This window comes from Solanum stenotomum, chromosome 12 (genome assembly GCF_019186545.1).
Source record: "Solanum stenotomum isolate F172 chromosome 12, ASM1918654v1, whole genome shotgun sequence".
Lineage (NCBI taxonomy): Eukaryota > Viridiplantae > Streptophyta > Magnoliopsida > Solanales > Solanaceae > Solanum > Solanum stenotomum.
Genome location: NC_064293.1, coordinates 24,258,523 through 24,285,912, shown reverse-complemented (window position 1 = coordinate 24,285,912; position 27,390 = coordinate 24,258,523). Strand labels below are relative to the sequence as shown.

Below are 27,390 nucleotides of genomic sequence, written 5' to 3'. Positions count from 1 at the left end.
TTGTGAAATCCCTTATCCTAGAAGCGGTAGTGCTAGCATTAGGGTTCACTTGCACCCTAGCATCCCTTGCAACTTGAGTGGCCAACACTTGAGTCAAATTATGAATAGCCGACCTTATCTTAACATTAGACATAGCCCCTTCTTCAATAGGAACTTGAGGGTTTTTTAGGAGCTTGAGGGGGAACCGCCTCATTCACATTCTCCTCACCGGCCCTCCTTGTGTTGTTCCTTATTGTATTCATTGCCTATAAGCACAAGAGAAAGATTAGAAGAAAAGGACTGAATAGAGTTAAGACTCTTAGGCACGACTATGGAATAACAAAAGAGTGAAAGTTCCTAAGCATCTAGTAGCCTCTCATTCATCAGTGTGGCGCGCTTCACACCCATGAACAAGACTCTACTCGACGTGGTATCTTGTGACATGAATCCTACATTATTCTCAACCTTATGCTCTGATACCAAGTTTGTGATGACCCGAGAGCACCCCCTAGTCGTTACCGGCGCATTCGACCTCGAAGAGGTCTTATACAAGCCCTTAGCATTCATCATAACATGTATCACAGAATAAAATCACAGAAAATTTAAATCTTTTACTTTGGAAGTTCAACTTCACTTCATATATGAAAAATAGAATCTAACTTCGTCACAATGCACCATCTAGACATAGAAGTATCGAAAATGGGACTTAGCCCTTACATCAATAAGAAGTCTTGAAAATAGGAAGTACAACAATGTCTTTAAACATAAGCAAAGAACTAAACATAAAAGCTAGATCATAGGGTCTTGTCCTCGGACTTGAGGACTCACCAACTTAGGGAAGCAACTCCAAGTGTCTTGAGAAGTAAACTTGAATCCTCAACGGCCCGAACCTAAATGTTTGGGAAAAGGGAAAAAATGGGTTAGTACAACACACGTACTAAGTATGGCTACTATGCATAAAAACCATTGAAACATGCATAAAAGGACATTTTATTCAAAACATGCTTTTTGCCAAGTAAACCCAATATGCACACAAATTAAGTATCATAGTCCAAACCAACATAATATCATCCCAACATATAGACAGCCCAAGCAATACTAGTGCAATGCAAAGAATAGAACCCCATAACCCTATTCAAAGCCAAGTATCACATTAAGCAACCTACTTCATGCATACATTCATAAGATCATATTTCATCATAACTTACCACATTCATAATGATCATACATAACATAGCCTCAACATACATAAGTCATAATAATCGAAATCATAAGAGAACACTACTACAACCATCTCTTAGGATCCCACAAGTGCAATGTGCAAGAGAAGTCTCATACCCTCCCTTACATTATGTAGAAACCCTTAAGAAAACCCTAGTAAGAGTTCACACCTTCCGTACCTTCATTTACTTTTACATTAGGGAAATATTGCAATAACCGACATAGACCATAAGAGCTACATGGAATCCGATGTTCTACTCTCACACCGAAAAGAGAGGGTTAACATTTGCCTAGGGTGTAACCATTCTTACATAGCTATCTAGGTGGATCCACTAAGCTAGAGTCCCATGTGAGTACATAGTTAAGGGTCAAGGAGATTTCTTCTAGAAACCCTAACTTACTAAACGTGGGGGTTTGCATCTCATGAGACAACACATACCGTAGGTAATCCGGACTTGCTAAACGTGAGGAAACCCATGTGGGGAGCCGGACTTACTAAACGTGAGACCCTCATCTCATTTACATGCCCTTTCGGTGGTAAGCATCTAATTCCCTTTAGTAATCATCTTTAGTCATCACATAAGTTCACATTAGCCTTTATTAGACTCTTATGTAGACATCTTACCATAATAGCTCATATGTGTTCATAAGTGAGTAACAATCCTTTCACTTTAGAGACACTTAACAAGTGAGTAAACCTTTCACTTTACATTACTCTACAATCATGAGAACTACCTTTAAATCATATAGCAATCATACCATAATATACATACATACTTCATAGCTAATTCAAGTGTAGAGGGTTAAGGATGAGGAAACTAGGTCATCAACACCACAATAACACATTAGGTATAGCATCATTACAATCTAAATAATTCACCTTTCATACTTGAGCTCAAAGAAGAACCAACCTTCATACCTTCTTGCCCTTCGTGGGACATCCATACTTCAATTACCAAGCAATTCATAACCAATACATAATACAAGGTAATTCATGAAGTAATAACATAATCAACATCAATATAAGCAATTGACATATTCCCTTCATAGCCTTCAACGCTTCATTCAAAGACTCAACCCTAATTTCATAGAAATTATACATAACCTAGGGTAGAATCATCATACAAACATGAATTACATAACATCACATTCAATTCATAGCCTTCAATCAATATCCAACACAAACTAGGGTAAGAATTAGGAAAAGAAGGAGAAACATGGGTCTCATGGGGAATTCTTCAAGAAACCACCAATACAACATAAATTCATCCATAATTGTTCATATAACATCAATCAGAGTCAGTTTATAACATCAATTTTACTTTAGAAAGAAGACCCACGTTTTTGGATTGAAACCTAGAAATTGGAGATTTTAAAATTCATCTTGATGGGGCCTCTTGGGGAAAGGAATCCCAATTTTGATAAGCCACCATACCTTATAGATGAATTAACCATGAAAATCCGAGTTGAAACCTTGGAGAGTTGGTCTTCTTCTTGAAGTTACAATCTTCTTCAATGGAGTTCTTGAGAAGAGAGAGAGAGAGAGTAGAGAGAAGGAGGAACTTTAGGTTTAGATCTTTGGGGTTTTGTGTTTGAGTGATAAAAGTAAGGTAAATTGACTTAAAAATTATTATATACACGTCCCCTAAAGTACCCTAAATACCCCTCACTTAATTGGACTCTTTAATAAAGTAAAAATAGATTTCTGAATATTTGCATTTTCATCGCGGAACAAGTCCGCGACACGGAGCTATTCCCTGAAGATATTTGGAATTAAATTTCGAGACAATAGAGTCTGCGACACGACCGCGTCACGAACTGAAATTTTTCTCCTTATGGGAGCAAGTGCACGACGCGCCCTCATTCCCTCTATGCACAACTTGCAAGCTGCCTTGGCAGCTTGCTTGGACAAGGTTGGGGTCCTCCTCGTGCCACTTTAGGGTGGCCCCGGGGCTTCGTATTCGAATGTTTTGACCCTAGGAGCATATATTTACCTATTTTAAACCTTTTTACCAGATTATACCATCATACGACACTCACAAAGCTGCCCAAAACCTAAGGACACACTAGAACACATTCTTCTCTAGTTTTCGGACGTCGTGGTCGTTTCTTGACGTTTAGACTTTTACTCTTCCAAAACAAATCAATTACATTAGTTTAGGTTTATAAACATCATTTTGACTATTTTTACGTCATTATTCATAAGGTGAGGCTCTAACTTAAATCATAGAATTTCCGAGGTGTTACACTACTTCTTTAACAAGTATCTCAAATTTATCTTGGGAGGAAATACTCCACAACCTCGGGTATAGTGAGGGGAAAACTTCTTAACGACACACAGTAAATTTTGTGTCTCAGATATTTGTTTAATACTTTAAGTATTTTCTGTTTTCCAATTTCCTTATTCTTTTGATATTCTTTTTTAATACAGTACCCATCAATCTTAAGATATTTAAATTTTTTTCTCCTATGTTCATCTATGTTTTTGGGTTTGGAAACTAAAAATCTTCTAGTTATTCTACTCAGATTTAGTATTAGATTCGAAGAATATAAAAACTTTATTGAACAGTAAATTTGTTCCAGAAAAGGAAAGATTATTTTATTCGAAGAAATAAAATCTTCACCAATTCATCAGCATGTTCCAAAAAAAGAATGTTTATTTGGTTCCAAGAAACAAAATCTTCACCAATTGATAAAAAAAAATTGTTAACGAACATGAAAGAAACAGAAATAACTTCAGTTGTTGACACTACTATTATTATAGACCCCTCTAGTCATTCTGCATCAGCAATGGCTCAAGCAGAAAATCTCAAAAAATTTATAGAGCGCACTTTAAGTGTTGGCAGTAGAAAATATTCTTCTACCTAACTATATTTTATATTCCGCTTTATCTCTTTGTTTCTATTTTGTCGATATCTTAGTGTCATGCTTATGTGAAGTGACTTATTTAGAGTCTCTCGGGGTCATATTTGTCATGTCACATCTTGGAGATAGTTTGAGTCATGACACGCTACCACGCATAATTATATAGATTGGTGTCGGTCCATGCTAGGTATTACCCACCCTTAGTTGCCACCCATGAGTACAAGAATTACAATCGACCCATGATAGGTATTTTAACATTGATCTGCTACCCATAATTATATTTATTCACTTTACCTTGTTTGTTTAATTTTTAAGCTTGTTCTTTTGGTGGTCATAACTCTGTTAATCTTTAGGACTATATACCAATCATGCCGATAAATACTTGAGGCAGCTACAATGATACATGAAGCAAAATATAAGTTGATGTGATACTAACTTATATGACTCAATGAACTTCATTGAGTACAAAGAATATAGACAGATGATCCATAAAGGTGTGTGAAAAGTAAGAAAATTGGGACATATAGTAAATGAGTCATTAAGGTGCATAACAAGTGACTATGTGATTCTACTTAGCATATGACTCATTTAAAATACAATTGAACATTTCAGATAGGGGCATACATGCATTTCAAATGAAATGTACTGAATATGGGAAAAATGCATAGCTTAAACATGAAATGTGATAAGTTCAAAACATGAAAATATATGACCAAGTGAAAACATACCAATCTAGTAAGTTGAGTTCATAAATAATGAGAAGGTCAATGCAATATAAGAATCATGACATATGTATAAAATATAAGCTAAGTAAGAAAACATAATCTTTGTGGGATGTGTACGATTAAACAACATAAACCATGTGAGCTATGACATGGAATTCGGTGTCTTACTCCCCCCAGCAAATAGAAATTGTCCTACTTGCCAAGGTAAGGACCATATTCTTAAGTTTAGATGGATCCACTAGCTAATTGTCTAATTAGGACATCTTATGGGGCACGTAGTTCAAAGCCTTTGGGGATCACCCAAATCAACTTAATGCTAAGTAAACTCCNCAAGGTAAGGACCATATTCTTAAGTTTAGATGGATCCACTAGCTAATTGTCTAATCAGGACATCTTATGGGGCATGTAGTTCAAAGCCTTTGGGGATCACCCAAATCAACTTAATGCTAAGTAAACTCCCAACAGAATTCATAAAGAATAAAATCATATTCACATCTCTTTAGTCTTTGAAATGGTGAGAATCTAGTAACACCAACTCAATCATAAATACTCATAAATCATAAGAATGTGAATAGCTCCTTCAAAATATCATGATTTCATAACATAATTGATGTATAAAATACACACTTAATCGAAAGCATCTAAATCATGATAATTTTTTCATAATGAAAATACTTCAATCAGAAGAAACCTGATTTTCATAAAAACATGAGATGCTTTATTCAAAAGCACCCTAGAATCATAGTCACTACAATCCCTTATGCATACATAACTTCAAAGCTCAATTCCTGATCATAAAATGGGCATATAGTATGGATTCATATGAAAACCCTTGAAAACATGTAATTTGAATCAAGTCATTCATAGTAAGATCAAATATAGTCAACCTAGAATTTGGATAAGATCATAAAAGAAAATTTAAGGATTTATTGGGGCTCAATGAATGGAAAGTGATCCATTAATAAATTTCCACATACCTTGATAAATCTAAACCTTGGAATTAGAGAATGGAGCATGAAGCTTGTAAAACCTTGGTTTTCCTTGAGATTCTTGGAGAGAATTTCGGAGAAGAAACCTTGAGATATTTTGGGGTTTTTCGTGAATAAGAGGGAATGGAGATTTTTGAAGGGTAAAATCAGTTTTAAGACTTTGATATATGCTAGAAATGACATAGTTTAGAAGTTAAAAGGATAGGAAATAACCCAATTAACCCTAAACTTTAACTGCAGGAAAGCACCTGTCGACCAATCTATGGTCTGTACAAGCCTCTACGCACCGTACTGGTCATTCATAGACCAAGTACTAGAAGCCAGAATTTCAGAAGTGACTACCACAGGCCCATTCCTACGGACGTAGGTCCTTCTATAGGCCGTAGGCCCTCTCGTACAACATTTAAATTCCAAAATTCCTTAAAGTCCAAATCATTTCCATGAGTCATGGTCTACGAACCGTAGGACCTTATACAGTCTATAGTCCCAACCATAGACCCAAATTCCATTAAAACTTTACCAAGTTCAATCTGACCTACGATCACTTTCTATGGCTCGTATACCTATCTTTGGACCATCCTTGGTCCCTAAGAGCTTATCAAAGAACTGTCAAATTTTATTTTCCATGACTCATTTCGTGACCACCTTCCTACAATTCGTGGGAACGTTTATGGTCCGCATGTGGTTTCGTACAATCTTGTACCAAAAACATTTTCCTTTCCAAGTAACTTACCAATTTTCGAGGTGTTACACTTATCTTATCTCATTTTTCAAATCCTAATCCCTTTACTCAAAATTAACAACCAACTCTAAATTTAAGCTTAATTACCACCTTAATTCTCAAGTTTAAATGCTTTTGTCAATACTAAATTAGTCGTATATATGTTGAAATGTATGGGGTGTTACATTGACCCACCCTAGTTAAATCCTAATATACTGAGGTTGTCAGTTTATGGATCATGGTGAGATCTTGATATTCGAATACTAGACGCTTACACTTTTTTTACTGTCTATATGTATTTTGTATCTTGTTTAGTTAGAAGGGTTTTATAAATCTCTTATTTTGTACTTTAGATGCTCTTGTATTGATGACACCAAGTTCCAGATTTGGTTCTCGTGTATATTCATTTTTCTTGGTCACATTGGATCCTATAGTATATTTGATATCACTATGTACATATATATGTTATGGTCCCCGTCCTTATCTTATTATTGCTTCTGCATTAGTAAAATTTAGTTCTACTTATAACTTGATGTTTAGTTTGGCTTGTTTTTTGAAAGTTATGAAAGGCACCATCATGATATAAGTTCGGATTGTGACATTTTGTTGTTCTTTCCTATACATAATTCCTTTGACTTAAGTTAAAATGAATAAAAGGCATGATAGTAGTTTATATTTGCGAGCATAAGTAGAGTCAATTGAGATATGAATATTAATGTCTTTTGTTTTATACAGTATATGCAAGATTAGATTCTCTTATGGGAAAATGCATAAGTACCCCCAACCTATGCCTGAATCCCAGAGACACACTTATACTATACTAAGGTCCTATTACCCCCTCCCGAACTTATTTTATAAATAATTTTCTACCCCTTTTAGGCATATGTGGCACTATAAACCAGATAGCTTGAAAAAATGTCAACACGCGCTGGTCCCAGAAGATAGTACCACGTAGGCCGAAAAGAGGTAGAAATTATTTATAAAATAAGTTCAGGGGGTAATAGGACCTTAGTATAGTATTAGTGTGTTTCTAGGATTTTGGGCAAAGGTTGGAGGGGTACTTATGCATTTTCCCAATCTCTTATTATGGGAAATTTAATGCACGAGGAAGAAGTCACTTTGATAGTCTTTGCGTGTGTAAACTCATTGAGAAACCTATGAAAAAAATTTATTGATGCACTTTTATTATTGTACAACTACAAGCATTGACTTTTGTCATATTAGACATAATAAGTTTTAGCAATATCTTCAAGTGACCATCATTTCTTTTTTATTTTAAAGTGACATTCATTAAAGTCTCATATTACCAACTTTAGCTTGTCGAACCTAGAGTTTTGCCTAACGAGAATTCTGGTAACGACAAAAACAAAGTCAGTATGGAGATGTATGTGAATATTCTGAAGGCTCCAAACTCTGTTTTAGCACCTACTATTGGTGTAGAACCTATACCACTAAAGAAAGTTACATACACAGATGGTATTCCCAGGGTGTCTTGGACGGAGGATGAGGTGAATAGAATGAATACTATCGAAAACCTCCAATTTGCTGTAATTGGAAAGTTCTCATATGGTTGGCCTGAGATTGATGAACTACGAATGATTTTGCCTAGATAGTGTAATATCAAAGGTGGATGCAAGATTGGGCTACTACGCAACATGCATATTCTTATAAGGTTGGATCGACAGGAAGATTTTATTAACTTGATGTCAAAAAACATCTACTATTTATTGGCCAAGGACGGATATTCTTACTCTATGAAGACATTAATTTATGATGCAAAATTTAAAGTTGATGAGGAAACTACACAGGCTATGGCATGGATATCTTTTCCTGATTTAAAACCTACTTTTTTTATGAAGGAAGCAATTTTCTCTCTAGCTTCAGCAGTAGGAAAACCATTACAACTAGATACGGCGACGATAAACAAAGCAAGGCCAAGTTGTGCGAGAGTCAAAGTACAAGTAGATCACTATTTGACTTCCCTAAATTTATGGAGATGGAAATAGTTAACGAAATCACTAAGGAATCAAGGATTGAACAGGTTAAAATACATTATGATATGATTCCCAAATATTGCAAACATTGCAAAGTTCAGGGACATGATGAAGTCGATTGCAAAAAATTACATCCTGAATTAAAGAAACCTAGTGCAGAGAAGGAGGTACACGTACAGGAAGAGGAACAACAACAAGGGGAGCAAGGACATCAAAAGGTTACAGTTGAATAGGAGAATACTCAACCAAGAAGGAAAAGAATTGTGGGAAGGTATTGGAATCCTACAAACAGATTGTTCACATTAGAAAAAAGAGCATTGTTAAGTGATAAAGCATCAATACCTGGTAAGGGTATTGTGGATGGTAACTCGTTTGTTGCATTGCAGAGAAGGTTATGGAGGAAGTTCATAGTGACAGTATATGTACAGAGATACCCAGTTCAAACAAGGGAGCAGAATGAGTCCATGGACACTAATCATAATACAGAAAAAGCTAACCAATATGTGCCTCACCACTCATCCACTAAAGAGTGGTTCACTAAAGCTTTTATCACATATCACAGGAAGGGTGATGGAAAACATGGCAGTAATACAAACATTAATAAGACAATGTGTCAAAGGGATGATGCATCGGTCTTGGAAGGTACTGAAGACATGAATGGTAATGTCACTGTTCTGAATAACTTGGCACAGAACAAAGGGTTAGTAATACTAATCAGACTAAAGAGCAGGCATATGATAGTAAGGAGACAGAAGAATTAAACTCAGCAATAGTAGTGGCAGAAACCAAAGATGATGAAGATAATATACTAGCTTTGACTCATATAGAAGATGAACAAAATATTAGTAATATAAAGCAGAGTAGTGAGCAAGTTAGTGTGGATCAGAATGTCAATGAATCAGAGGATTAACTTCAGCAGTAACTATTTCAAAAGACATAAAGGAAGAAGAGAGGATATTAATATTGAGGAAAGAAATAGCAGAGGCTACATATTATACTCCTCTTCAGATGGTTAATATGGAGACTGCAGAGGGAGGTTTGTTCCCTGTTATAGGTCAAAAATCAGCCCCTATGGAGAAATTACATGCTCTTGTGTCTCATCAGGTTCAGGAGGATAAGGTGATGCACAAAGGGGAAGTTTCTGAGAAAGTATTGGTTGAATATACTGAAGAAGTGAACAACATCAAGAATGGTATGAATGTTTGTAGGTTTATCTCCTAACGTGTTGTCCGAGGGGAGGAATAGGAAAGATAACGCCAAAGAGAGAGAAGAAAAAACAACCAGGATTTAGGCTAAAAGGGTAGTTAAAGCTATATTTAAATGACCCTTAAAGCCTTATTTTGGAATATTAGGTCGGTTAGAACTCAAAATTCTTTTCATAGAGTTCAAATGTTGAACAAACATCAGAAGTTTTTCTTAATAGCTTTGTTGGAGCCTTTTCAAGATACAAGACAAATTCAGAAGTACAAGAGAAGACTAGGAATGCAGTATGTTAATTATAACTCTAATGGCCAGATCTGGGTGTTTGTTAAAGAGCATATCCAGGTGTGGTTTATTTCTAATTCTAAACAACAACTGACTTTGCAGTTGGCAATGCAAGAGGGTAAACAATTTTTGACTACTATTGTATATTAGAACTATGGGATGAGTTGTATTCCATTAACTATAATCTATCTATGCCATGCCTTGTTGGGGGAGACTTTAATGTCATACTAAGTAATGAGGAAAAGATGGGAGGCCTACCAGTATATCCTCAAGAAGTTGAAGATTTTGCTTGTTGTATTAACTCATGTGAGTTATTTGATATGAATTTCATTGGTGGTCCTTTTACCTAGTGGAATGGGAGATCAGATGAGGAGTGCATTTTTAAAAGGCTTGATAGAGTATTGTATAATCAAGACTTGAATGAGTTGTTGGGTTACATAGAACTCCAACATCTATCCAGAACTGGTTCAGACCATGCTCCTTTGTTACTAAGTTGCGTAAGTTGTGACCAGAATGTTTCAAGGACATTCAGATTCTAGAAATTTTGGACAGAGCGGGATGATTTTAAGGAGGTGGTGAAGGAGTCTTGGGGTTCTACCTTGAATTCTGATATTTTTATTGATTGGAAGCTTAAGATGAAAAGGACGAAATTAGCATTTTCTAAATGGAGCAAGGAAAATTTTGGTGATATATTTAATCAAGTGCAGATTAGAGAGAAAATAGTGAGAATAAAAGAAGATTTATTTGAAGAGCATCCAAATTCAGCTAACAGAGTTATATTACAGCATGCTCAGGTTGAACTAAAACTCTATCTTATTATGAAGAAGAATTTTGTAGACAAAAGGCTAGCATTAAATGGTTCACTGAAGGAGACAAGAACACCAGATTCTTTCACTCATTAGTAAAAGGTAGAAGAAAAAGATTGTTTTTAAACAGAATTCAAAGAGAGGATGGATCTTGGGCAGAATGGAAGGAGAAGATTACAGCAGAAGTATTAGATTTCTTTAAGGATCAGCTCTCTAAATCTGCAGCTGATTCTGAGTTTCATCTGTTGCAGCATATTTCTCCTATTGTCTCTACTGGTGATAATGAACTACTGAAAATATTACTCGAGGATGATGAGGTGAAAAGGGTGGTTTTTAATTTGAATGGAGATAGTTCTAGTGAGCCTAATGGCTTGACTGGACATTTTTATCAAGTATGTTGGGATGTGGTTGGGGCTGATGTTGTGAAGATTGTACATGTTTTCTTCTATGGTAATTCTCTTCCCAAATCAATAACTCATACTAATTTAGTCTTACTGCCTAAAAGGGATATCATTCAATCCTTTTCAGACCTAAGACCTATTAGTTTGAGTAATTTCATTAATAAAGTGATCGCTAGAATTGTTCATGACAGATTGGAAGGTTTGTTACCTAACCTTATTTCACAGAATCAGTATGGTTTTATAAAGGGAAGGAGCATTATAGAAAATGTTTTATTAGCACAAGAAATAATCACTGATATTAGGAAGAGGGTTAACCCTGCAAATGTTATCATCAAGCTAGACATGGCCAAAGCTTACGATAGAGTAAATTTGAACTTTTTAATTAGAGTTCTTGAACACATGGGTTTTGATGCAGGAGTAGTAGATATGATTAGGAGACTTATGGCAAACAATTGGTATTCTATTCTTGTTAATGGACAAGCTTATGGTTTCTTTCATTCTACAAGGGGAGTAAAACAGGGGGACCCTCTTTCTCCTACCTTATTCATTATTCCAGCTGAGGTTTTATCCAGTGCTTTGAATCATTTGTTTTGTAACAATGAATTTATAGGTTTTGGAATGCCTAAATGGAGTGAAAAAATAAATCATCTCGCCTATGCAGATGATACCATTATTTTTGTTGGAGCTGATAAGAAATCCTTATTACTCATCATGCAGGTTTTGAAGGATTATGAGAGACAATCAGGTCAGAAAATCAATAAAAGCCAAAGTTTTTTCTATATGCACAATAAGACTACAATATCTCATGTAAATGATTTTATTGAAGTTATTGAGTTGACAAGAGGTACTTTTCCTTTAAAATATTTGGGGTGTCCTATTGGTCATGCAAAGAAAAGAAAATCTGATTTTTTTGAATTAATAAAGAGGATCCAGAACAAGCTCCAAGTATGGAAAAGTAAACTTTTATCTTTTGGGGTAAAGCAATCTTGATTCAGCATGTACTACAAAGTATGCCAATATATTTGTTATCAGCCATTATTCCTCCTAAATGTGTTCTATATGACCTTCATAGAATCTTTGCCAAATTTCTATGGAACTTTAAGGAGGAAGGGAGAGCTAAACATTGGGTTGCTTGGAATGACATGCGTCTACCTAAGGAAGAGGGAGGTCTTGGGTTTAGATCTCTTTTTGACATATCCAAAGCTTTATTTGCTAAACTGTGGTGGATATTTAGAACTAAAAACACTATGTGGTCTAATTTTTTATGGAACAAATATTTCAAAAGGCATAGGCCTCAAGTAGTGAAGTGGACGGGTGGATCTCTAATCTGGAAGATGATGCTTTGGGCTAGGGATAATATGGATCGGGAAATTTGGTGGGAACCTAGGTGTGGACAAGCTAGTACTTGGTATGATAATTGGTCCCAAATTGGCTCTATTCATCACTTAGAGCAGATTAATCAGAATCTCTCAGGCTCCATGGAGGAGGTGAATCAACTGTGGAATAATGGAGATTGGAACAAGCCTTTAATGTCGAATGTTCTTACAGAAGAATTTTGTCAGCATGTTTTCAAGGTGTTAGGGTCAGATCATAATTCTGGAGAGAGTGATATAGCTTGGTGGATGCCAAACGAAAATTCACAGTTAGAAGTGCTTGGGAATTAATTAGACAAAGAAGTAATCCAATAGAAGGTATAATGCAGATTTGGGAAAAAGGAATTCCTTTCCGAATTTCCTTCCTTATGTGGAGAATCTGGTTCCAAAGAATCCCCATTGGTCAAGTTTTGGTTAGATATAAAATTTGTGACTTTGTGGTATGTTGTTGTTGTAATGCAGGGACACAAGAAAATTTTAACCATTTATTTGTAAGTTGTCCTGACGCAAACTATCTATGGAGAGTATTTACAGGAGCTATAGGTATCCCAGGGCCTTTTGTTCAACTTAGACAAGTTATTAAGAAATGGTGGGAGTTTGATGGTGTGACAAAGTTGAAACCTTTATACAAGGCAGTCCCTGCATTCATAGTTTGGCAAGTATGGAAGAGACGGAATGTGCTCAAACATGGAGGCAAAATGTCAAGGCATTCAATGGAAATGGAGATCAACAAGAATGTATATTTGATGACCAAAGTACGATATCCATGGTTGGTGGAGGTACCAAAGTCATGGCCCCTAATTGTACGTTTTCTAGAGGCTTACAGTCCTATCTTGACTAGCAGAGTTATAAGGTGGAGATGCCCTGAAGAAGGTACTTTTAAATGTAACGCTTACGGCTCAAGTAGACCTGTTTTGGGGACTAGTGCTATGGCTTTTTGTGTGAGAAATCATCAAGGGTATTTGATGTATGCTGAAGCTAAGAGTATTTCTTTGTGCACAGCCTTGGAAGCTGAAACCAAAGCATTCAGTAGAGGCATTTTATACTGTTTAGAGCATAATTTTATGCCTCTTGTGATGGAGACAGATTCTCTGATTATTAAGAAGGTGTTTGATGGTATCTGGGAGATACCTTGGTCGATTGCAGTAGAGATTAGAGTTGTAAAAAGAGCTATGGAGAATAGTACAACGATGATTGAGCACACCTACAGTGAATGAAATAAACTTGCTGATTTTTTAACTAACTATGTTTTCAGCTTTGCAGGGATAGATCAGATGCAGTTTAATTCTAGTCAGGAGTTACAACAGCAGGCAAAGATCATACTACAATTAGATAGAAATAGCACACCAAGTATTCGAACAAGGAAGATTCAAAACAGAAACTTTCAAATATAAGAGGATAATCAAAGTTATCACTGTGGGAAAAAAAAGGCAAGCAAGATATACCAGAAAAGTTTCCATAAAAATTGCATTTGAACTCAAATCCCGAATGTAAATGCAGATCTATGAAGTTTCTTTCAAAATTGATTCCTAATAGAGGGTAATACCTTTCAGATTCAGGGGTTGATGTAGTGGTATTAGTTCTTTGATCTCAATCTGCACAACACTTGGAAATGTTAGGTAAAATCCTCACAAAGGAGCTAATCAAAGTTGAACAAGATCTTGGTCTTACATTTGAGCTGGTGTTAGTCGGAGCAGGTTGAAGCTGAAGAAGTCTTCATTGGTGTCGAATTCATGACGTTTGTGAGAGGTTGAACGTCCAAGTGGATATCACACAACCTTCATGCCCTTTCTCCAATTTCTCTAGCAATTGACAAGGCCATCGAAGCTCTGGAAGATGTTGAAGAAGAAAAAGCTCTTTCTTTTCAAAGCATTTTGTCCATGTCCCTTTATAGTTTTATTTTCTTTCTTTCTTTTTAAATTTCCATCTCTGTTCGTTTCTTTCTTTGGACCTGGGTCACTTTTGGGTCCTAGGTTTTGATTCTATGCACTTTTGATTGAGTTTATATATGGGCATTGCCCAACCTTTAAATTTAAAAAAAAAAAAAGGATACCTAACTTAGAATTATCACCTAAAAAAATTTATTTATTATGACTAATTTGGCTTAGTAAAAGAAATTATTTTATCAATATGTTCATTTCTTAGAATATACTAAAAATGCAGATTATGTTGAAAACATACTAGAGTTCCATTTTCAAATTAAAATTTTATAACTTATAAAAAAAGACTCCTAACTAATAAGATCAATGTCACGATGCGAGCCTACAATCCGGACATTGCCGGCACTCAAGAACCATTGTTGGTCCCCAAGCGAACCTTCACCTTGGCTGGCTACAAGCGGAAGACTGACTCAAGCATACAAAAGCTTAAAACTGAATTAAATTCAAGAAATTCGAATACTCAACCTTTTTAAAAGTCTGTACAATACTCAAAATAAAAGTAAATACAGAAACTCCTTCACTATGTCTATCTATGAAGCCTCTACTATTACAGAACGATATTAAGACAAGACCCAAGACATCTCAAAACTACTAACTTTAAGATAAAGGTGAAGTCCTCTGGAATATAAGATGACTCACCAAAGTTGACTGGAATATCATACGACCTCAACGAAACGCCTATTGATGATCCTGAATACATGTATCTGCATCATGAAATAATGCAGGCCAAATGGCTTAGTACATGGAATGTACGAGCATGTTAGGGGAATTCTAAAGCATAAACATAAGCTTGAACTGATGGAAAAGAAACATACTTACCTCTTCTCAACTCACTCAACTCAAAGAAACATAGTTCAACTCAATAATAAGAGACTGAACTCTGTGAAACATAGTTCAACTCAACTCAGAGAAATAAGGCTCAACTCAACAATAAGATTTTCAACTCTATGAAACATACTTCAACTCAACAATAAGATACTCAACTCTGTGAAATATACTTCAACTCAACTCAGAGAAATAGGGCTCAACTTGAGCGTGCATCGGTCGGTTCGGTTCGGTTCAGTTTTATGTAGTATCGATTCGGTTTATTGGTTTTTGGTTTTTAACTATGCTAAACCAATAAGATATTTTTTATCGGTTTTCGGTTTATTCGTTTTGGTCCTTAACGGTTTGGTTTCAGTTTAACCAACAAGAAAATACTTATAAAATAAATATATGACTTCTAATAAATTTTATGCGAAAACACAACAATGTAACATTACAAATGCTCATAAAAAAAAACACTAATAACAAACATGAAAGGAACTATACAAACGTAACACAAAGAGAAATTAAGAGGAATAGGGTTCTTATTTTAGATTTTAACGATTTTTACTATGTGAAATTGTGAACTCAAAGTCACTGTGAAGTGTGAATTGAAGGCTAAATGACAAAGATAGTAACTACTAAGTTATTGAGATTAATATATAATATTTATGTACAAGTAAAGTAGTAAATTACTAGTATTAATGGGTTATCAGTTTATCCAATAATCCAATATTAAAAACCAATACCGAATTGATAACCCAATGCTTTTTTTATAATACCATTAAAAACCCGTTAACCCAATAACCCAATAACAATAAACCAATAACACTTTTATCGATTCGGTTTATCGGTTGGTTCGGTTATTGCACACCCCTAGGCTCAACTCAACAATAAGGTAGTCAACTCTGTGAAACATAGTACTAAAGAATAAAGCAACAATAAAAGATGTAATATATAGAAAGCTTTTAAAACAGTAGATAGCAACTCAGTGAATTGAAGAATACAATAACAACTCAATTTGTATATAAAAATACAATATAACTCTATGGGAGATTCTCTAACCGACAACCATCACTATCAACTATGTGATGATACAACGTCTAGCCCACACTTCCAGAACTATCATATACTTTGCCTGGGTATAGAACCTACTGCTAAGTAGATCCACTATTCTATGCTAAAAAGCAATAACGAATCATCTAAAAAGTATGACCCTTTTTATCCACATTGGCTACATGGTTTATGGGGGATGTGAGTTGTTTGAGCTCTCCCCCATATTGATGCTAAATACTACTCCAAAAATATAACTAGCTCATATGTTTAAAAACATAACTCTTTCTGTGGTTTGAAATTATTACTCAAAAATCTTTCTCTTAAAAGAGATGTTACTCAAAACTACTCAAACTAAAACTACTCAAACTCTTTAGGAAATCAGTGTTTCCTCTCATCTTAAATGTAAAAACATTTACTCTAGGAATACTTAGTTCATATATATCATTTTAAAGAAAATGGAACTTGACTCTACTTTTCCTCAAACTCAAGTGCTCAAGTATTAAAAGAAGTTTAAAGAGATTGTAAAAGACTTTTCAAAATAGGGTTTATGCCGAATTGTGGACGTGAACGACTCAATTCAAGGTTTTCAATAACCATATATAGAACTTAATACTCGAAACTCAACAACTACAGAACTCAAGAACTTCAATGATGCTACTCATTTCAAGAATGCTCGACTCAGAGTGTTCATGCGGAATTATGGGTATGAACAACTTAACTCAAGGACTTCATGATACTACTCATATCAAGAATGCTCAAATTATAAGGTTCATGCGGGATTATGGGCATGAACAACTCAACTCAAGGACTTTCATGGGTAAAATGTAATAGTCCCATGATTAGGAATATAACCTCGAAAGGGTTAGGAACTCAATACTTAAGCCTTAGAACTTGAAGATACTACTCCTCTCGAAAATACTCAACTTATGGAGTTCATGCGGAAATTTATGGGCATGAACGACTTGACTCAAGGGTCTACATAACAATATGGAACTCATGTATACGACTCCTCTCATTCTCACACTTACTTCATCAAAACTTATCACAAAATCAATAGTTAATTTCAAAGGATTCATAGTTTAACTCAAAGATTTTCTTGAACTCTACTCTTAACTCTTTCTTGAATTTGAATTATGAATTCAATAGTTATGATTAATGATATGAAAGATATCGATGATAATGTAGACTCATGAATATATTCCACTCACCTACTCGAGTCTTGAAGCAAGTTATTTGAAATTATAAAAGACTCCTCAAAGAGACTTTCTCAAAATATTTGAAAGAACTCTTAAGACTTAATTCTTAACTCTACCTTGAATTCTAATTTTGAATTAAAGGTTATGATTCATGTTATGAATGAGCTCTAGGTGTTTAAAAGTAGATTAGAGTGTTTGGAATCAATAGGGGTTGAAGGGACCCTTTTAAAGAACTCAGACGGGAAAAAACGACGGAGAAGGGGTGGGGGAAGGCGACTCTGGCGCACTGAGTGGCGCATTGCGCATGCCCTCTACCTACATACACTCTCTACTGGTGCAATGGTGGGGCGGCGCCAGCCTAATCTCAGAAAACCTCGACGAATATTTGCCGTTTTCTTACCCTAGTTCGCTTAGTTTTGAATGGTTTCTTCCCCACTCACATAGATTCAAATACCCAACCTAAGTATACACTATTCTACTCAAAACAACCCTCCAATCACTAACTTTCATCTCAAGAATTCCTCAAAACTCCAACAAAACAACATTTAGAATGAACTTCAAGAACACTTATCAAGAACTTAAATTGCTCAATATTTATGGATAGATTCGCAAAAGAACTCATGAATAGTGTGCGGGTGAACGAACCCAACATTATGGAAACTTACATAACCCTTAGGATAAAATCCTTGGCGAAAACCCCTCGCAGATCGCAAGAATCTTGATTGCCTTGAACCTTCCCTCTTTTCTCCTTTTTTCTCATTCTTAACTTTCTTCTAAACCCTACGAGTAATCAGGATTTTTAAAAACTGAACCAAATCAGTTTAGACCCCTAAATATTACCAAATTTCGTTTTAATCTGATTGGGTAATGAAAAGACCAAAATACCCCTCATATTTTTGGGTAACCTTCCTTAAATGGACAGTCTGACTTAAAAAAGGCCATATCTCTCTCATCGAGCTCAAAAATTAACAAACTCGGTGGAGTTGGAAAGAGTACTTAGAGATTTTTAATTTGATATCTTATGGGTCTCCTAACTCATCCTGAAAGTTATAGTTATTTGAAGTTGACCCAAAACTTAAAAGAACTAAGGAATGACTTGAATGAATTCTCTTTAATTCTTTTGGAAATTCAATGTGCTATATCTAGCGATCTGACCTTAACACTTAAGAAATTTTAAATTCCTTGGTAAAATACTACTCACAACAAAGAAGGGTTCGAGTCTTAGTTCAAAAAAATTATGTATTGTTACATTATCTCCCCCTTTGGATCATTCATCCTTAAATGATGGCTGGACTGGTTATGGAACACGGTTACTCTAACTATCTCTTCTGACTCATGAACTTGCCTACTAACACAGGCTAGACTGATCAAACCAAGAGTTGGGACCTTCTATAGCACCTAAATCAAGAACGATGCTATTGTGAACATAGTCACACTCTCTCTGAAGTTGCCTTATCTGAAACAAAGGAAATTCGGGCATGAAGTAAGAATAGGAATACCATGCTTGGGGTAATATGACTGCTGCATATTAGGCTTAGCAACACTCTTCAACTACACTCTTCTTTCCTTATACCATACCTCATTGGCTGCAACTCCTAGTTCCTTCAAGGATACATACTTTTCTTACCAAGGCCCGAGTCTAACGACACGCTTTTACTATATTCAAGCTTAACCCAAATCCTAAGGTTCGGGATCTATACCTCTCTATAGGGTGTCTCATCCCAAGAACATTACTCTTTACCACCTCATTTAATCAACATTGGGCTCATATCAAGAACTACCTCATGTTTAACAACACCACATTCAAGCTTAGTATTCTAACAACTCCATGGACTTACTAACCACCTCCTTAAGAAGTTCTCATTCTCTCATCATCCCTGCCATACCAACTAGGATTTATCGCATTACTACTCGAAACCAACCAAGGCTCTCATTTAACCATTTCTCATAGTACAACCTCATCCTCCTTATTTAGAACCTTTGGTGGAATTATCACACCATAATTATCACTATAAGAACATTAGTCGTCTCCTTCTAACATCACTCCACTACTAAAAGGACTTGTGAAAATATATCTCATATACTCTTTTGAGCTCGTTACTATCTTATTCTCAACACTGGACTTGATTTCTCATCTTATCATCTCCCCCTTAGGTCTAAAGCTAACACTTGGAAGCTATGGACCTATTCAATTATCTCTAAACTGGTCTACATCCCCTTTTCACAACTTAAATACTATTTCCTCACTTATTATACCTTACTTAATCGGTTCTATAACCTTTGGAACATCATGACCCTTTCCCACAAATCATAAGCCTAGCTTAGATCTACCACTTCATAAATACTATGTTCGCTTATTCAACACATGCATTTCATCTCCTCTAACACGATGGCACAGCGACATCAACTCTATTTTGGTTAAAATATACTATATCTCATCATGACTAGTAACTATTCCTCATCCTTCTATCAAGAACTCTCTACAACATTATTATTCCTTATTTGACTCATAATGAACTAATTAGTTATAACTGACTGGGTACATGATTGCAATAACATATTATTCCCCATCACTATCTCTTTTCCTTAGATTATTGAACCTCTGCATATTATTCTCTTAACTTAAGGGGCACTCTTTACTACTATTGCTCATAATATCGTAGCTTATGTTACCGTTACGGGTGATAATATTATCCAAGCTTTACAACACACTTCCTCATAAGGATCTCAGTTGAAATAGGGCTTAGACAAGAAAGTACAACTCATTTTTAGCTTGAACTCATGATTCATATGAGCATAAGCGCATTCCTTTGAAAATCAACACTTAACTCACTCCTGGGTTTCTCTCAAGCCCCTCTAGGGTCTCATGACTACCTCAAGATTTTGCTAAGAGCAACTCATCGATAGAGAACTGGCTTTGCTTTTCGACCACCTCTAGTATGAGGGGTAGTCAAATGGATATGAGAACGCACGAGTTAGAATAAGTCTCTATTACATAACTCTATTGCACAATTAAGAGTATGAAAGAAGGGAAAATTTTCCTAAATGTATGTAGGCTTCATATACACCCTAGGACACTAGAACTCTGCTCTGATACCAAGTTTGTCACGACCCGAGCTTACACCCTGGACGTGGCAGACACTCGAGAACCATTGGTGGTCCCCAAGCGAACCCTCATCCTTGTTGGATACAAGTGGAAGACTAATCAAGAGTACAAAAGCTTAAAGCTGAATTAAATTCAATAAACTCGAATACTAAACCTTTTTAAAAGTCTGTACAATACTCAAAATAAAAGTAAATAGAGAAACTCCTCCACTCTGTCTATCTATAAAACCTCTACTATTACTGAAGGATATCGGGACAAGACCCACGACATTTCAAAACTACTAATTGTAAGATAAAGGTGAAGTCCTCCAGAATAAAAGATGACTCACCAAAGCTGACTGGAATATTACACAACCTCAATGAAACGCCTGTCAATGATCCTGAATACTTGCATATGCACCAGGAAACAATGCAGGCCAAATTGCTTAGTACATGGAATATATGAGCATGTAAGGGGAATTATAAAGCATAAACATAAGTTTGAATTGATGGAAAAGAAACATACTTACCTCTTCTCAACTCACTCAACTTAAAGAAAAATAGTTCAACTCAATAATAAGAGACTCAACTCTGTGAAACATAGTTCAACTCAACTTGGAGAAATAAGGCTCAACTCAACAATATGATACTCAAATCTGTGAAACATAGTTCAACTCAACTCAGAGAAATAGGGCTCAACTCAACAATAAGATACTCAACTTTGTGAAACATAGGTCAACTCTCGATACTCAAGGTTATCAATAACCATACATAGAACTCAATACTCGGAACTCAACAACTCCAGAACTCAAGAACTTCAATAATGCTACTCATTTAAAGAATGTTCGACTCAGAGAGTTCATGCGGAATTATGGGCATGAACAACTCAACTCAAGGACTTCATGATGCTACTCATCTCAAGAATGCTCAAATCATAAGGTTCATGCGGGATTATGGGCATGAACAACTAAACTCAAGGACCTTCATGGGTAAGATGTAATTGTCCCATGATTAGGAATATAACCTCGAAAAGGTTAGGAACTCAATACTTAAGACTTAAAACTTGAAGATACTACTCCTCTCAAAGATACTCAACTTATGGAGTTCATGTGGAAATTTATGTGCATGAACAACTTGACTCAAGGGTCTACATAACAATATGGAACTCATGTATATGACTTCTCTCATTCTCATACATACTTCCTCAAAACCTATCTCAAAATCGATAGTTGATCTTAATGGATTCATAATTTAACTCAAAGACTTTCTTGAACTATACTCTTAACTCTTTCTGAATTTCAATTATGAATTCAAGAGTCATGATTCATGATAGGAAGGATATCGGTGATAATTTTGATTCATGAATAGATTCCCCTCATTCTCATACTCACCTACTCGACTCTTGAAATAATTTATTAGAAATTGTAAAAGCCGCCTCAAAAAGACTCAAAGGGACTTTCTCAAAATGTTCGAAAGAACTCTTAAGACCTAACTCTTCACTCTACCTTGAATTTCAATTATGCATTCAAGGTTATGATTGATGTTATGAATGAGATCTAGGTGTTAAGAAGTAGATTAGAGTGTTTGGAATCAATAGGGATTGAAGGGACCCTTTTAAAGAACTCAGACGGGCAAAATGACAGAGAAGAGGTGGGGGCAGGCGACCCTGGTGCACTGAGTGGTGGAGGGCGCCAGCCCTCTACCTACATACACTCTCTGCTGGCGCAATGGTGGGGTGGCGCGCCAGCCTAATCCCAAAAAACCCCTACGAATTTCTTTGCTCATTTTCTCACCCTAGTTCACCTAGATTCGAATGGTTTCTTCCTCACTCACTTAGATTTGAATACTCAACCTAAGTATACACTAATCTACTCAAAATAACCCTCCAATCACTAACATTCATCTCAAGAATTCCTCAAAACTCCAACAAAACAAGTTTTAGAATGAACTTCAAGAACATTTGTCAAGAACTTAAATTGCTCAATATTTATGGATAGATTTGCAAAAGAACTCATGATTGGTGTGTGGGTGAATGAACGCAACACTATGGAAGCTTACATAACTCTTAGGATAAAATCCTTGGCAAAAACCCCTCGAAGATCGCAAGAATCTTGATCTCCTTGAACCTTCCCTCTTTTCTCCTTTTTTCTCTTCTTGAACTTTCGTCTAAAACCCCAAGCATAATTAGGATTTGTAAAAACTGAACCAAATCTGTTTAGACCCCTATAATATTATCAAATTTGGTTTTAATCTGATTGGGTAAGGAAAAGACCAAAATACCCCTCATATTTTCGGGTAAATTTCTTTAAATGGACAGTCTGACTTCAAAAGAGCATATCTCCCTCATACGAGCTTCAAAATTAGCAAACTCGGTGGAGTTGGAAATAGAACTCAGAGATCTTTCATTTGATATCTTATGGGTCTCCTAACACATCTTGTACTGAAAGTTATGGTCGTTTGAATTTTACCCAAAACTTAAAAGAACTAAGGAATGACTTGAATGAATTCTCTTTAATTCTTTTTGGAACTCAAGGTGCTATATATAGTGACCTAACATTAGCACTTAAGAAATTTAAAATTTCTTGGTAAAATACTACTCACAACGAAGAAGTGTTCGAGTCTTAGTTCAAAAAATTTACGGGGAGATACAATCAATCCCTAAGAAGTTGATGTTGCAATAAATTATATGGCTTCCTCTATCAATAAATGAATATCTTTCACAAGTTTATCCACTGCTCTCTCATTTCTTAATAATAATTGCAGGTGATTTTTGTGATGAAGACATTAAGGTCTATCATACCATATTTCTTTATGCCTCAAGATACTAAAGCTAACAATATCAAACGATCAGCTAATCTTGAAAACTTGAAAGTTTGTTGCGTATCATTGAGTTCATTCAAGCAGATTATACCATCTTATTATAAATCTTTGACATGTCTTACTAAGCTTAATACACAATATGAATTATTTTTTTATGGTTGATTCAGTGCGAATGAAATAGTTGAAAGGCATAGTAAATGCAAATGCCCCGATTGTCTTGTAACAACAAACTAGGATTGAACAATTTTAAAGTCTCTCACTTCTGCGTTATTTATGGTTCATATTCTTCTCTATGATCGAGTTGTCGTTGTTATCATTTATTCACTTGTCCTATTATGGTGAATCATGTTCCTTAACATATTTAAAATAATATTTTCACATGTAGATAAATATTCTACTCAGTATAGTGATGCATCTTAACTATCATATCATAGTGAAAGTGGATACCAACATATTTCATATCAAAGCAACTTACATAATATTGGGTATGTGCTAGCAAAAACATAATTCTCTAGTTATATTAAAAGTACAACCTCCAAATCATAAAAATAAAGTTATCTAAATACCCTTTTATCATATAACATGCTAGGGGAGATCTCTTGTATACAAAATTGTTCAAGTGAAATTTCAAAATTTTCTTTTTGGTGTTCGAATCCTCTTTGCTCAATTGGTATGACCTAGACTATGTCATCAAGAATCTCATATATTGAGTTGAAAAGTGAAAAATTACTTACAATGGTTCAACTTATTAGAAGTATAATTAGAGTATTTATTGCTAAGGCGTGCAAAAAAAAATCTTCATTAGCTAAATGATTTTTTTGTAACTGAAGGTACAGTTTCACTTTCTGACAATATAGAGTTATTTTTATGAGGATTGTTGTAAAAAATATTATGCCTTAATAATTTCAAAATAAAGTATGCTTAGTTGATGATCATGACTTTATAGATTTTTCTAAAAATAGCTTAAGTAAACTAGACTATATTTGATGTGTATTTTATTCATTTGTATATATTGTTTATGATATTTATGAGTTGTTAGATATATCAACACTGTTTACGATAATTTTTTCCAAGTAGAAAAAATAAATTGTAATCACAAAATAAGTAAAAATTAATTTAGTTAATTTTCTAAAAAAATGATTTTATTTATCAAGATCGTGAGTATAACTTTGTTAATTCCTTAATCATCTTTTTCTAAATTTTCTTCGTTATCTGAGCTCTACTAATAACATATTTTTCCAATTGTAGGTTGATTAGAATCTTCTTGAGATATATTTGATTACGGGGAAAATTTTGAGAAATGTTATATTTAATTTGATGTGTTGATCTTTTTCTGAATATTTCAATAGATATTTGAGATACTCTCTTCAAGGTAATAGACGGGCCCCTTTTTATAGACTTGAGCAAAATTTAAGGTAAAATGATCTCCAATTTATTTTTTTTAGTTTTCTACTTGACCATCTCAAATTTAATCAAAATGATGACCAAAGTGAACTATCAAATGATGTACATCCTTTTTGCGTATATAGTTAGATTTTATTTAAGGATAATATTATGGCATGAGAAGTTATAATTTATGAAATTTATAAGACTTCAAAATTTGTTTCTTTCAAATTCAAAAATTAGTGCACATTTTATAATGGCTCATTTATAGTTTAATGGAAAATATTTTATTACTTGTTTAAATAATGTGCATTTTGTAATTGTAACTTAATATGAATATACATTGCTATGTAGAAATGACAAATGGGCAGTGGGGGTTTGACCATATGCAGGGCGTGGCAGGTTTAGATATTTGCGGGTGCCAGGGCTGGTTAGGAATTTCCAATATTCTTTGCTTTGATTCATTCTTTTTCTCTCTCAATTCTTTCATTATTAGTCTAAAGAGTGAAATACTGAAACTATTATTCAAAGTTGTAACTATTTTCAGCCCTCACAAATAGCATAACATATTAATAATAAAATAATTTATTAGTCAACATAGTTTTTAGAATTTATGTTATCATATTTACTTGCAGTTATTTATGTGCTTAACTTTTTTGTTCCAAATAAATGCGGCATCATTAAAATTTCGAAATTAAAGTTTCTAAATTTTGATTATGAATCACAATCTTATATCTTATATATATATATATATACATATATATATATATATATATATATATATATAAAATAGAATCTTAGACTCACATATGTGGCGTCCTCACAAATCATGATTCTTATTTAATCTTACGGAAAAATCATATACTTTCATAAAAGTCATAACTCTTTAGAAAAGTCACATATTTTCATAAAAGTCACATATTTTTAGAAAAGTACAAACTCATCATAAGAGTCACAATTTTTCATAAAAGTCACAATTTTTCAAAAAATTACAACTTTTATGAATGGTATGAAATAGACCTACATGATTTAGACCTCGAAAGAATAGAATGGTACGATTTAGAAATAAATTCAGATTAAAATGAACTACGAATATTTACAATATTGGATAGAATCTATGGAAGATATAAAACTATTAGAACAATTAATGGAGGAAAATGCAGATAATACACAAGTAAAATGGTGGCTAACCAGAAAAATACAAGATTCGGTAACAACAAAAGAAATAAGGAGATTGATATTAAATATATTAAATTTTACATTTACAATTGAAGTAATAAAAACTGATAAGAATGTTATTGCAGATTACTTATCACGACAAAGCTACTCAGATTGAGACTGATGGAGAAGATACAATTGAAAAGATATTCAAAGTCATTACTACACTTTGTACAAAAGTGGATAGTATGGACGACGAGATACAAAAGCTAAAGACTAATGAAGATAATATGAAGTTTAAAGCTAGTATAATGCAGCAACATGACTATAAAAATGTGGAGTTATGTCGATCGGAAGACAGAAAAAATCCAGAGCTAAAAGGTGACATTGGGAAACACCTAAAAACCCATAACATTTGTTTAAATACAGCTGCAAGTACAAGCCAAAGAGTTAGTGAAAAACATAAGAATTCAAACTTAAACCAGTTATTCGAAAAACCATTTACCCCGAGCCTAACACCAAAAAACACATTAACTATAGAACCACAAACTTCTACATATACGGATANTGAAAAACATAAGAATTCAAACTTAAACCAGTTATTCGAAAAACCATTTACCCCGAGCCTAACACCAAAAACCACATTAACTATAGAACCACAAACTTCTACATATGCGGATAGCCTACACTATGACAAAATAACATATAACCATATTACGCGAACCTATATAGAAAATATATACAAAATTCAAACATTTTTAAACCTTAAACCCATATCTACTACAACCCAAGAACCCAACCAGGATTATTTAACCCAAAAATTACAAGGTTATAATAAACTGATTTCACAATCGAAAACTAACGTCAACTTAGTAAGGACATGTTATAACTATGGACTATTAAATACAGTATATACATATGACGGAGAGGAACTAAGTGGAATACCGAAACTACATAAAACATTTATTACATATAAGAGAGTTACTAAGGGAAATTTATTCTATGTAAAATTTTATACGGCAACAACAGAGATATTATACGAGGAAATAAGACCTCTGATACAAGTGGTAAAGATAGGACTAACAAAAGATATAATAATACCGGAAGATATCGAACAGCAACTAGAGATACAAAAAAGCGAGATACCCAGTTTTTATGCCAATAAGAGAATAATTGGTACATCAACCATTATACAAAAGCTAGCAAATAATTATTTAAACGGAAACACTATATGGAGCTACTATTCAAGAGATCAGTTAATGATTTATTCCAATTCAAGGGAGCTAAGGAAAGCAGATATGGATGAAGTCCAGAGATGGATTTTATCATTACTTAAGCCAGAAGAACAACCTACAACACGAGCACTAAAAGCAGGATTTATTTCGGCAGA

The 27,390-nt window shown here is 34.5% G+C and overlaps 1 protein-coding gene and 1 long non-coding RNA gene across 2 annotated transcripts in view; one reads left to right on the top strand and one right to left on the bottom strand.

The window, feature by feature from the left end:
• The window catches only part of LOC125849216 (uncharacterized), a 683,098-nt gene that overhangs the window by 655,417 nt on the left and 291 nt on the right, over positions 1-27,390 (top strand). The window lies entirely within an intron of this gene.
• Positions 649-14,440, bottom strand: LOC125849220 (uncharacterized). Its single transcript, XR_007444596.1, has 3 exons — positions 14,231-14,440; positions 14,106-14,154; positions 649-869 (listed from the first exon to the last, which is right to left on the bottom strand). It is a non-coding gene; the product is annotated as an uncharacterized LOC125849220 (long non-coding RNA).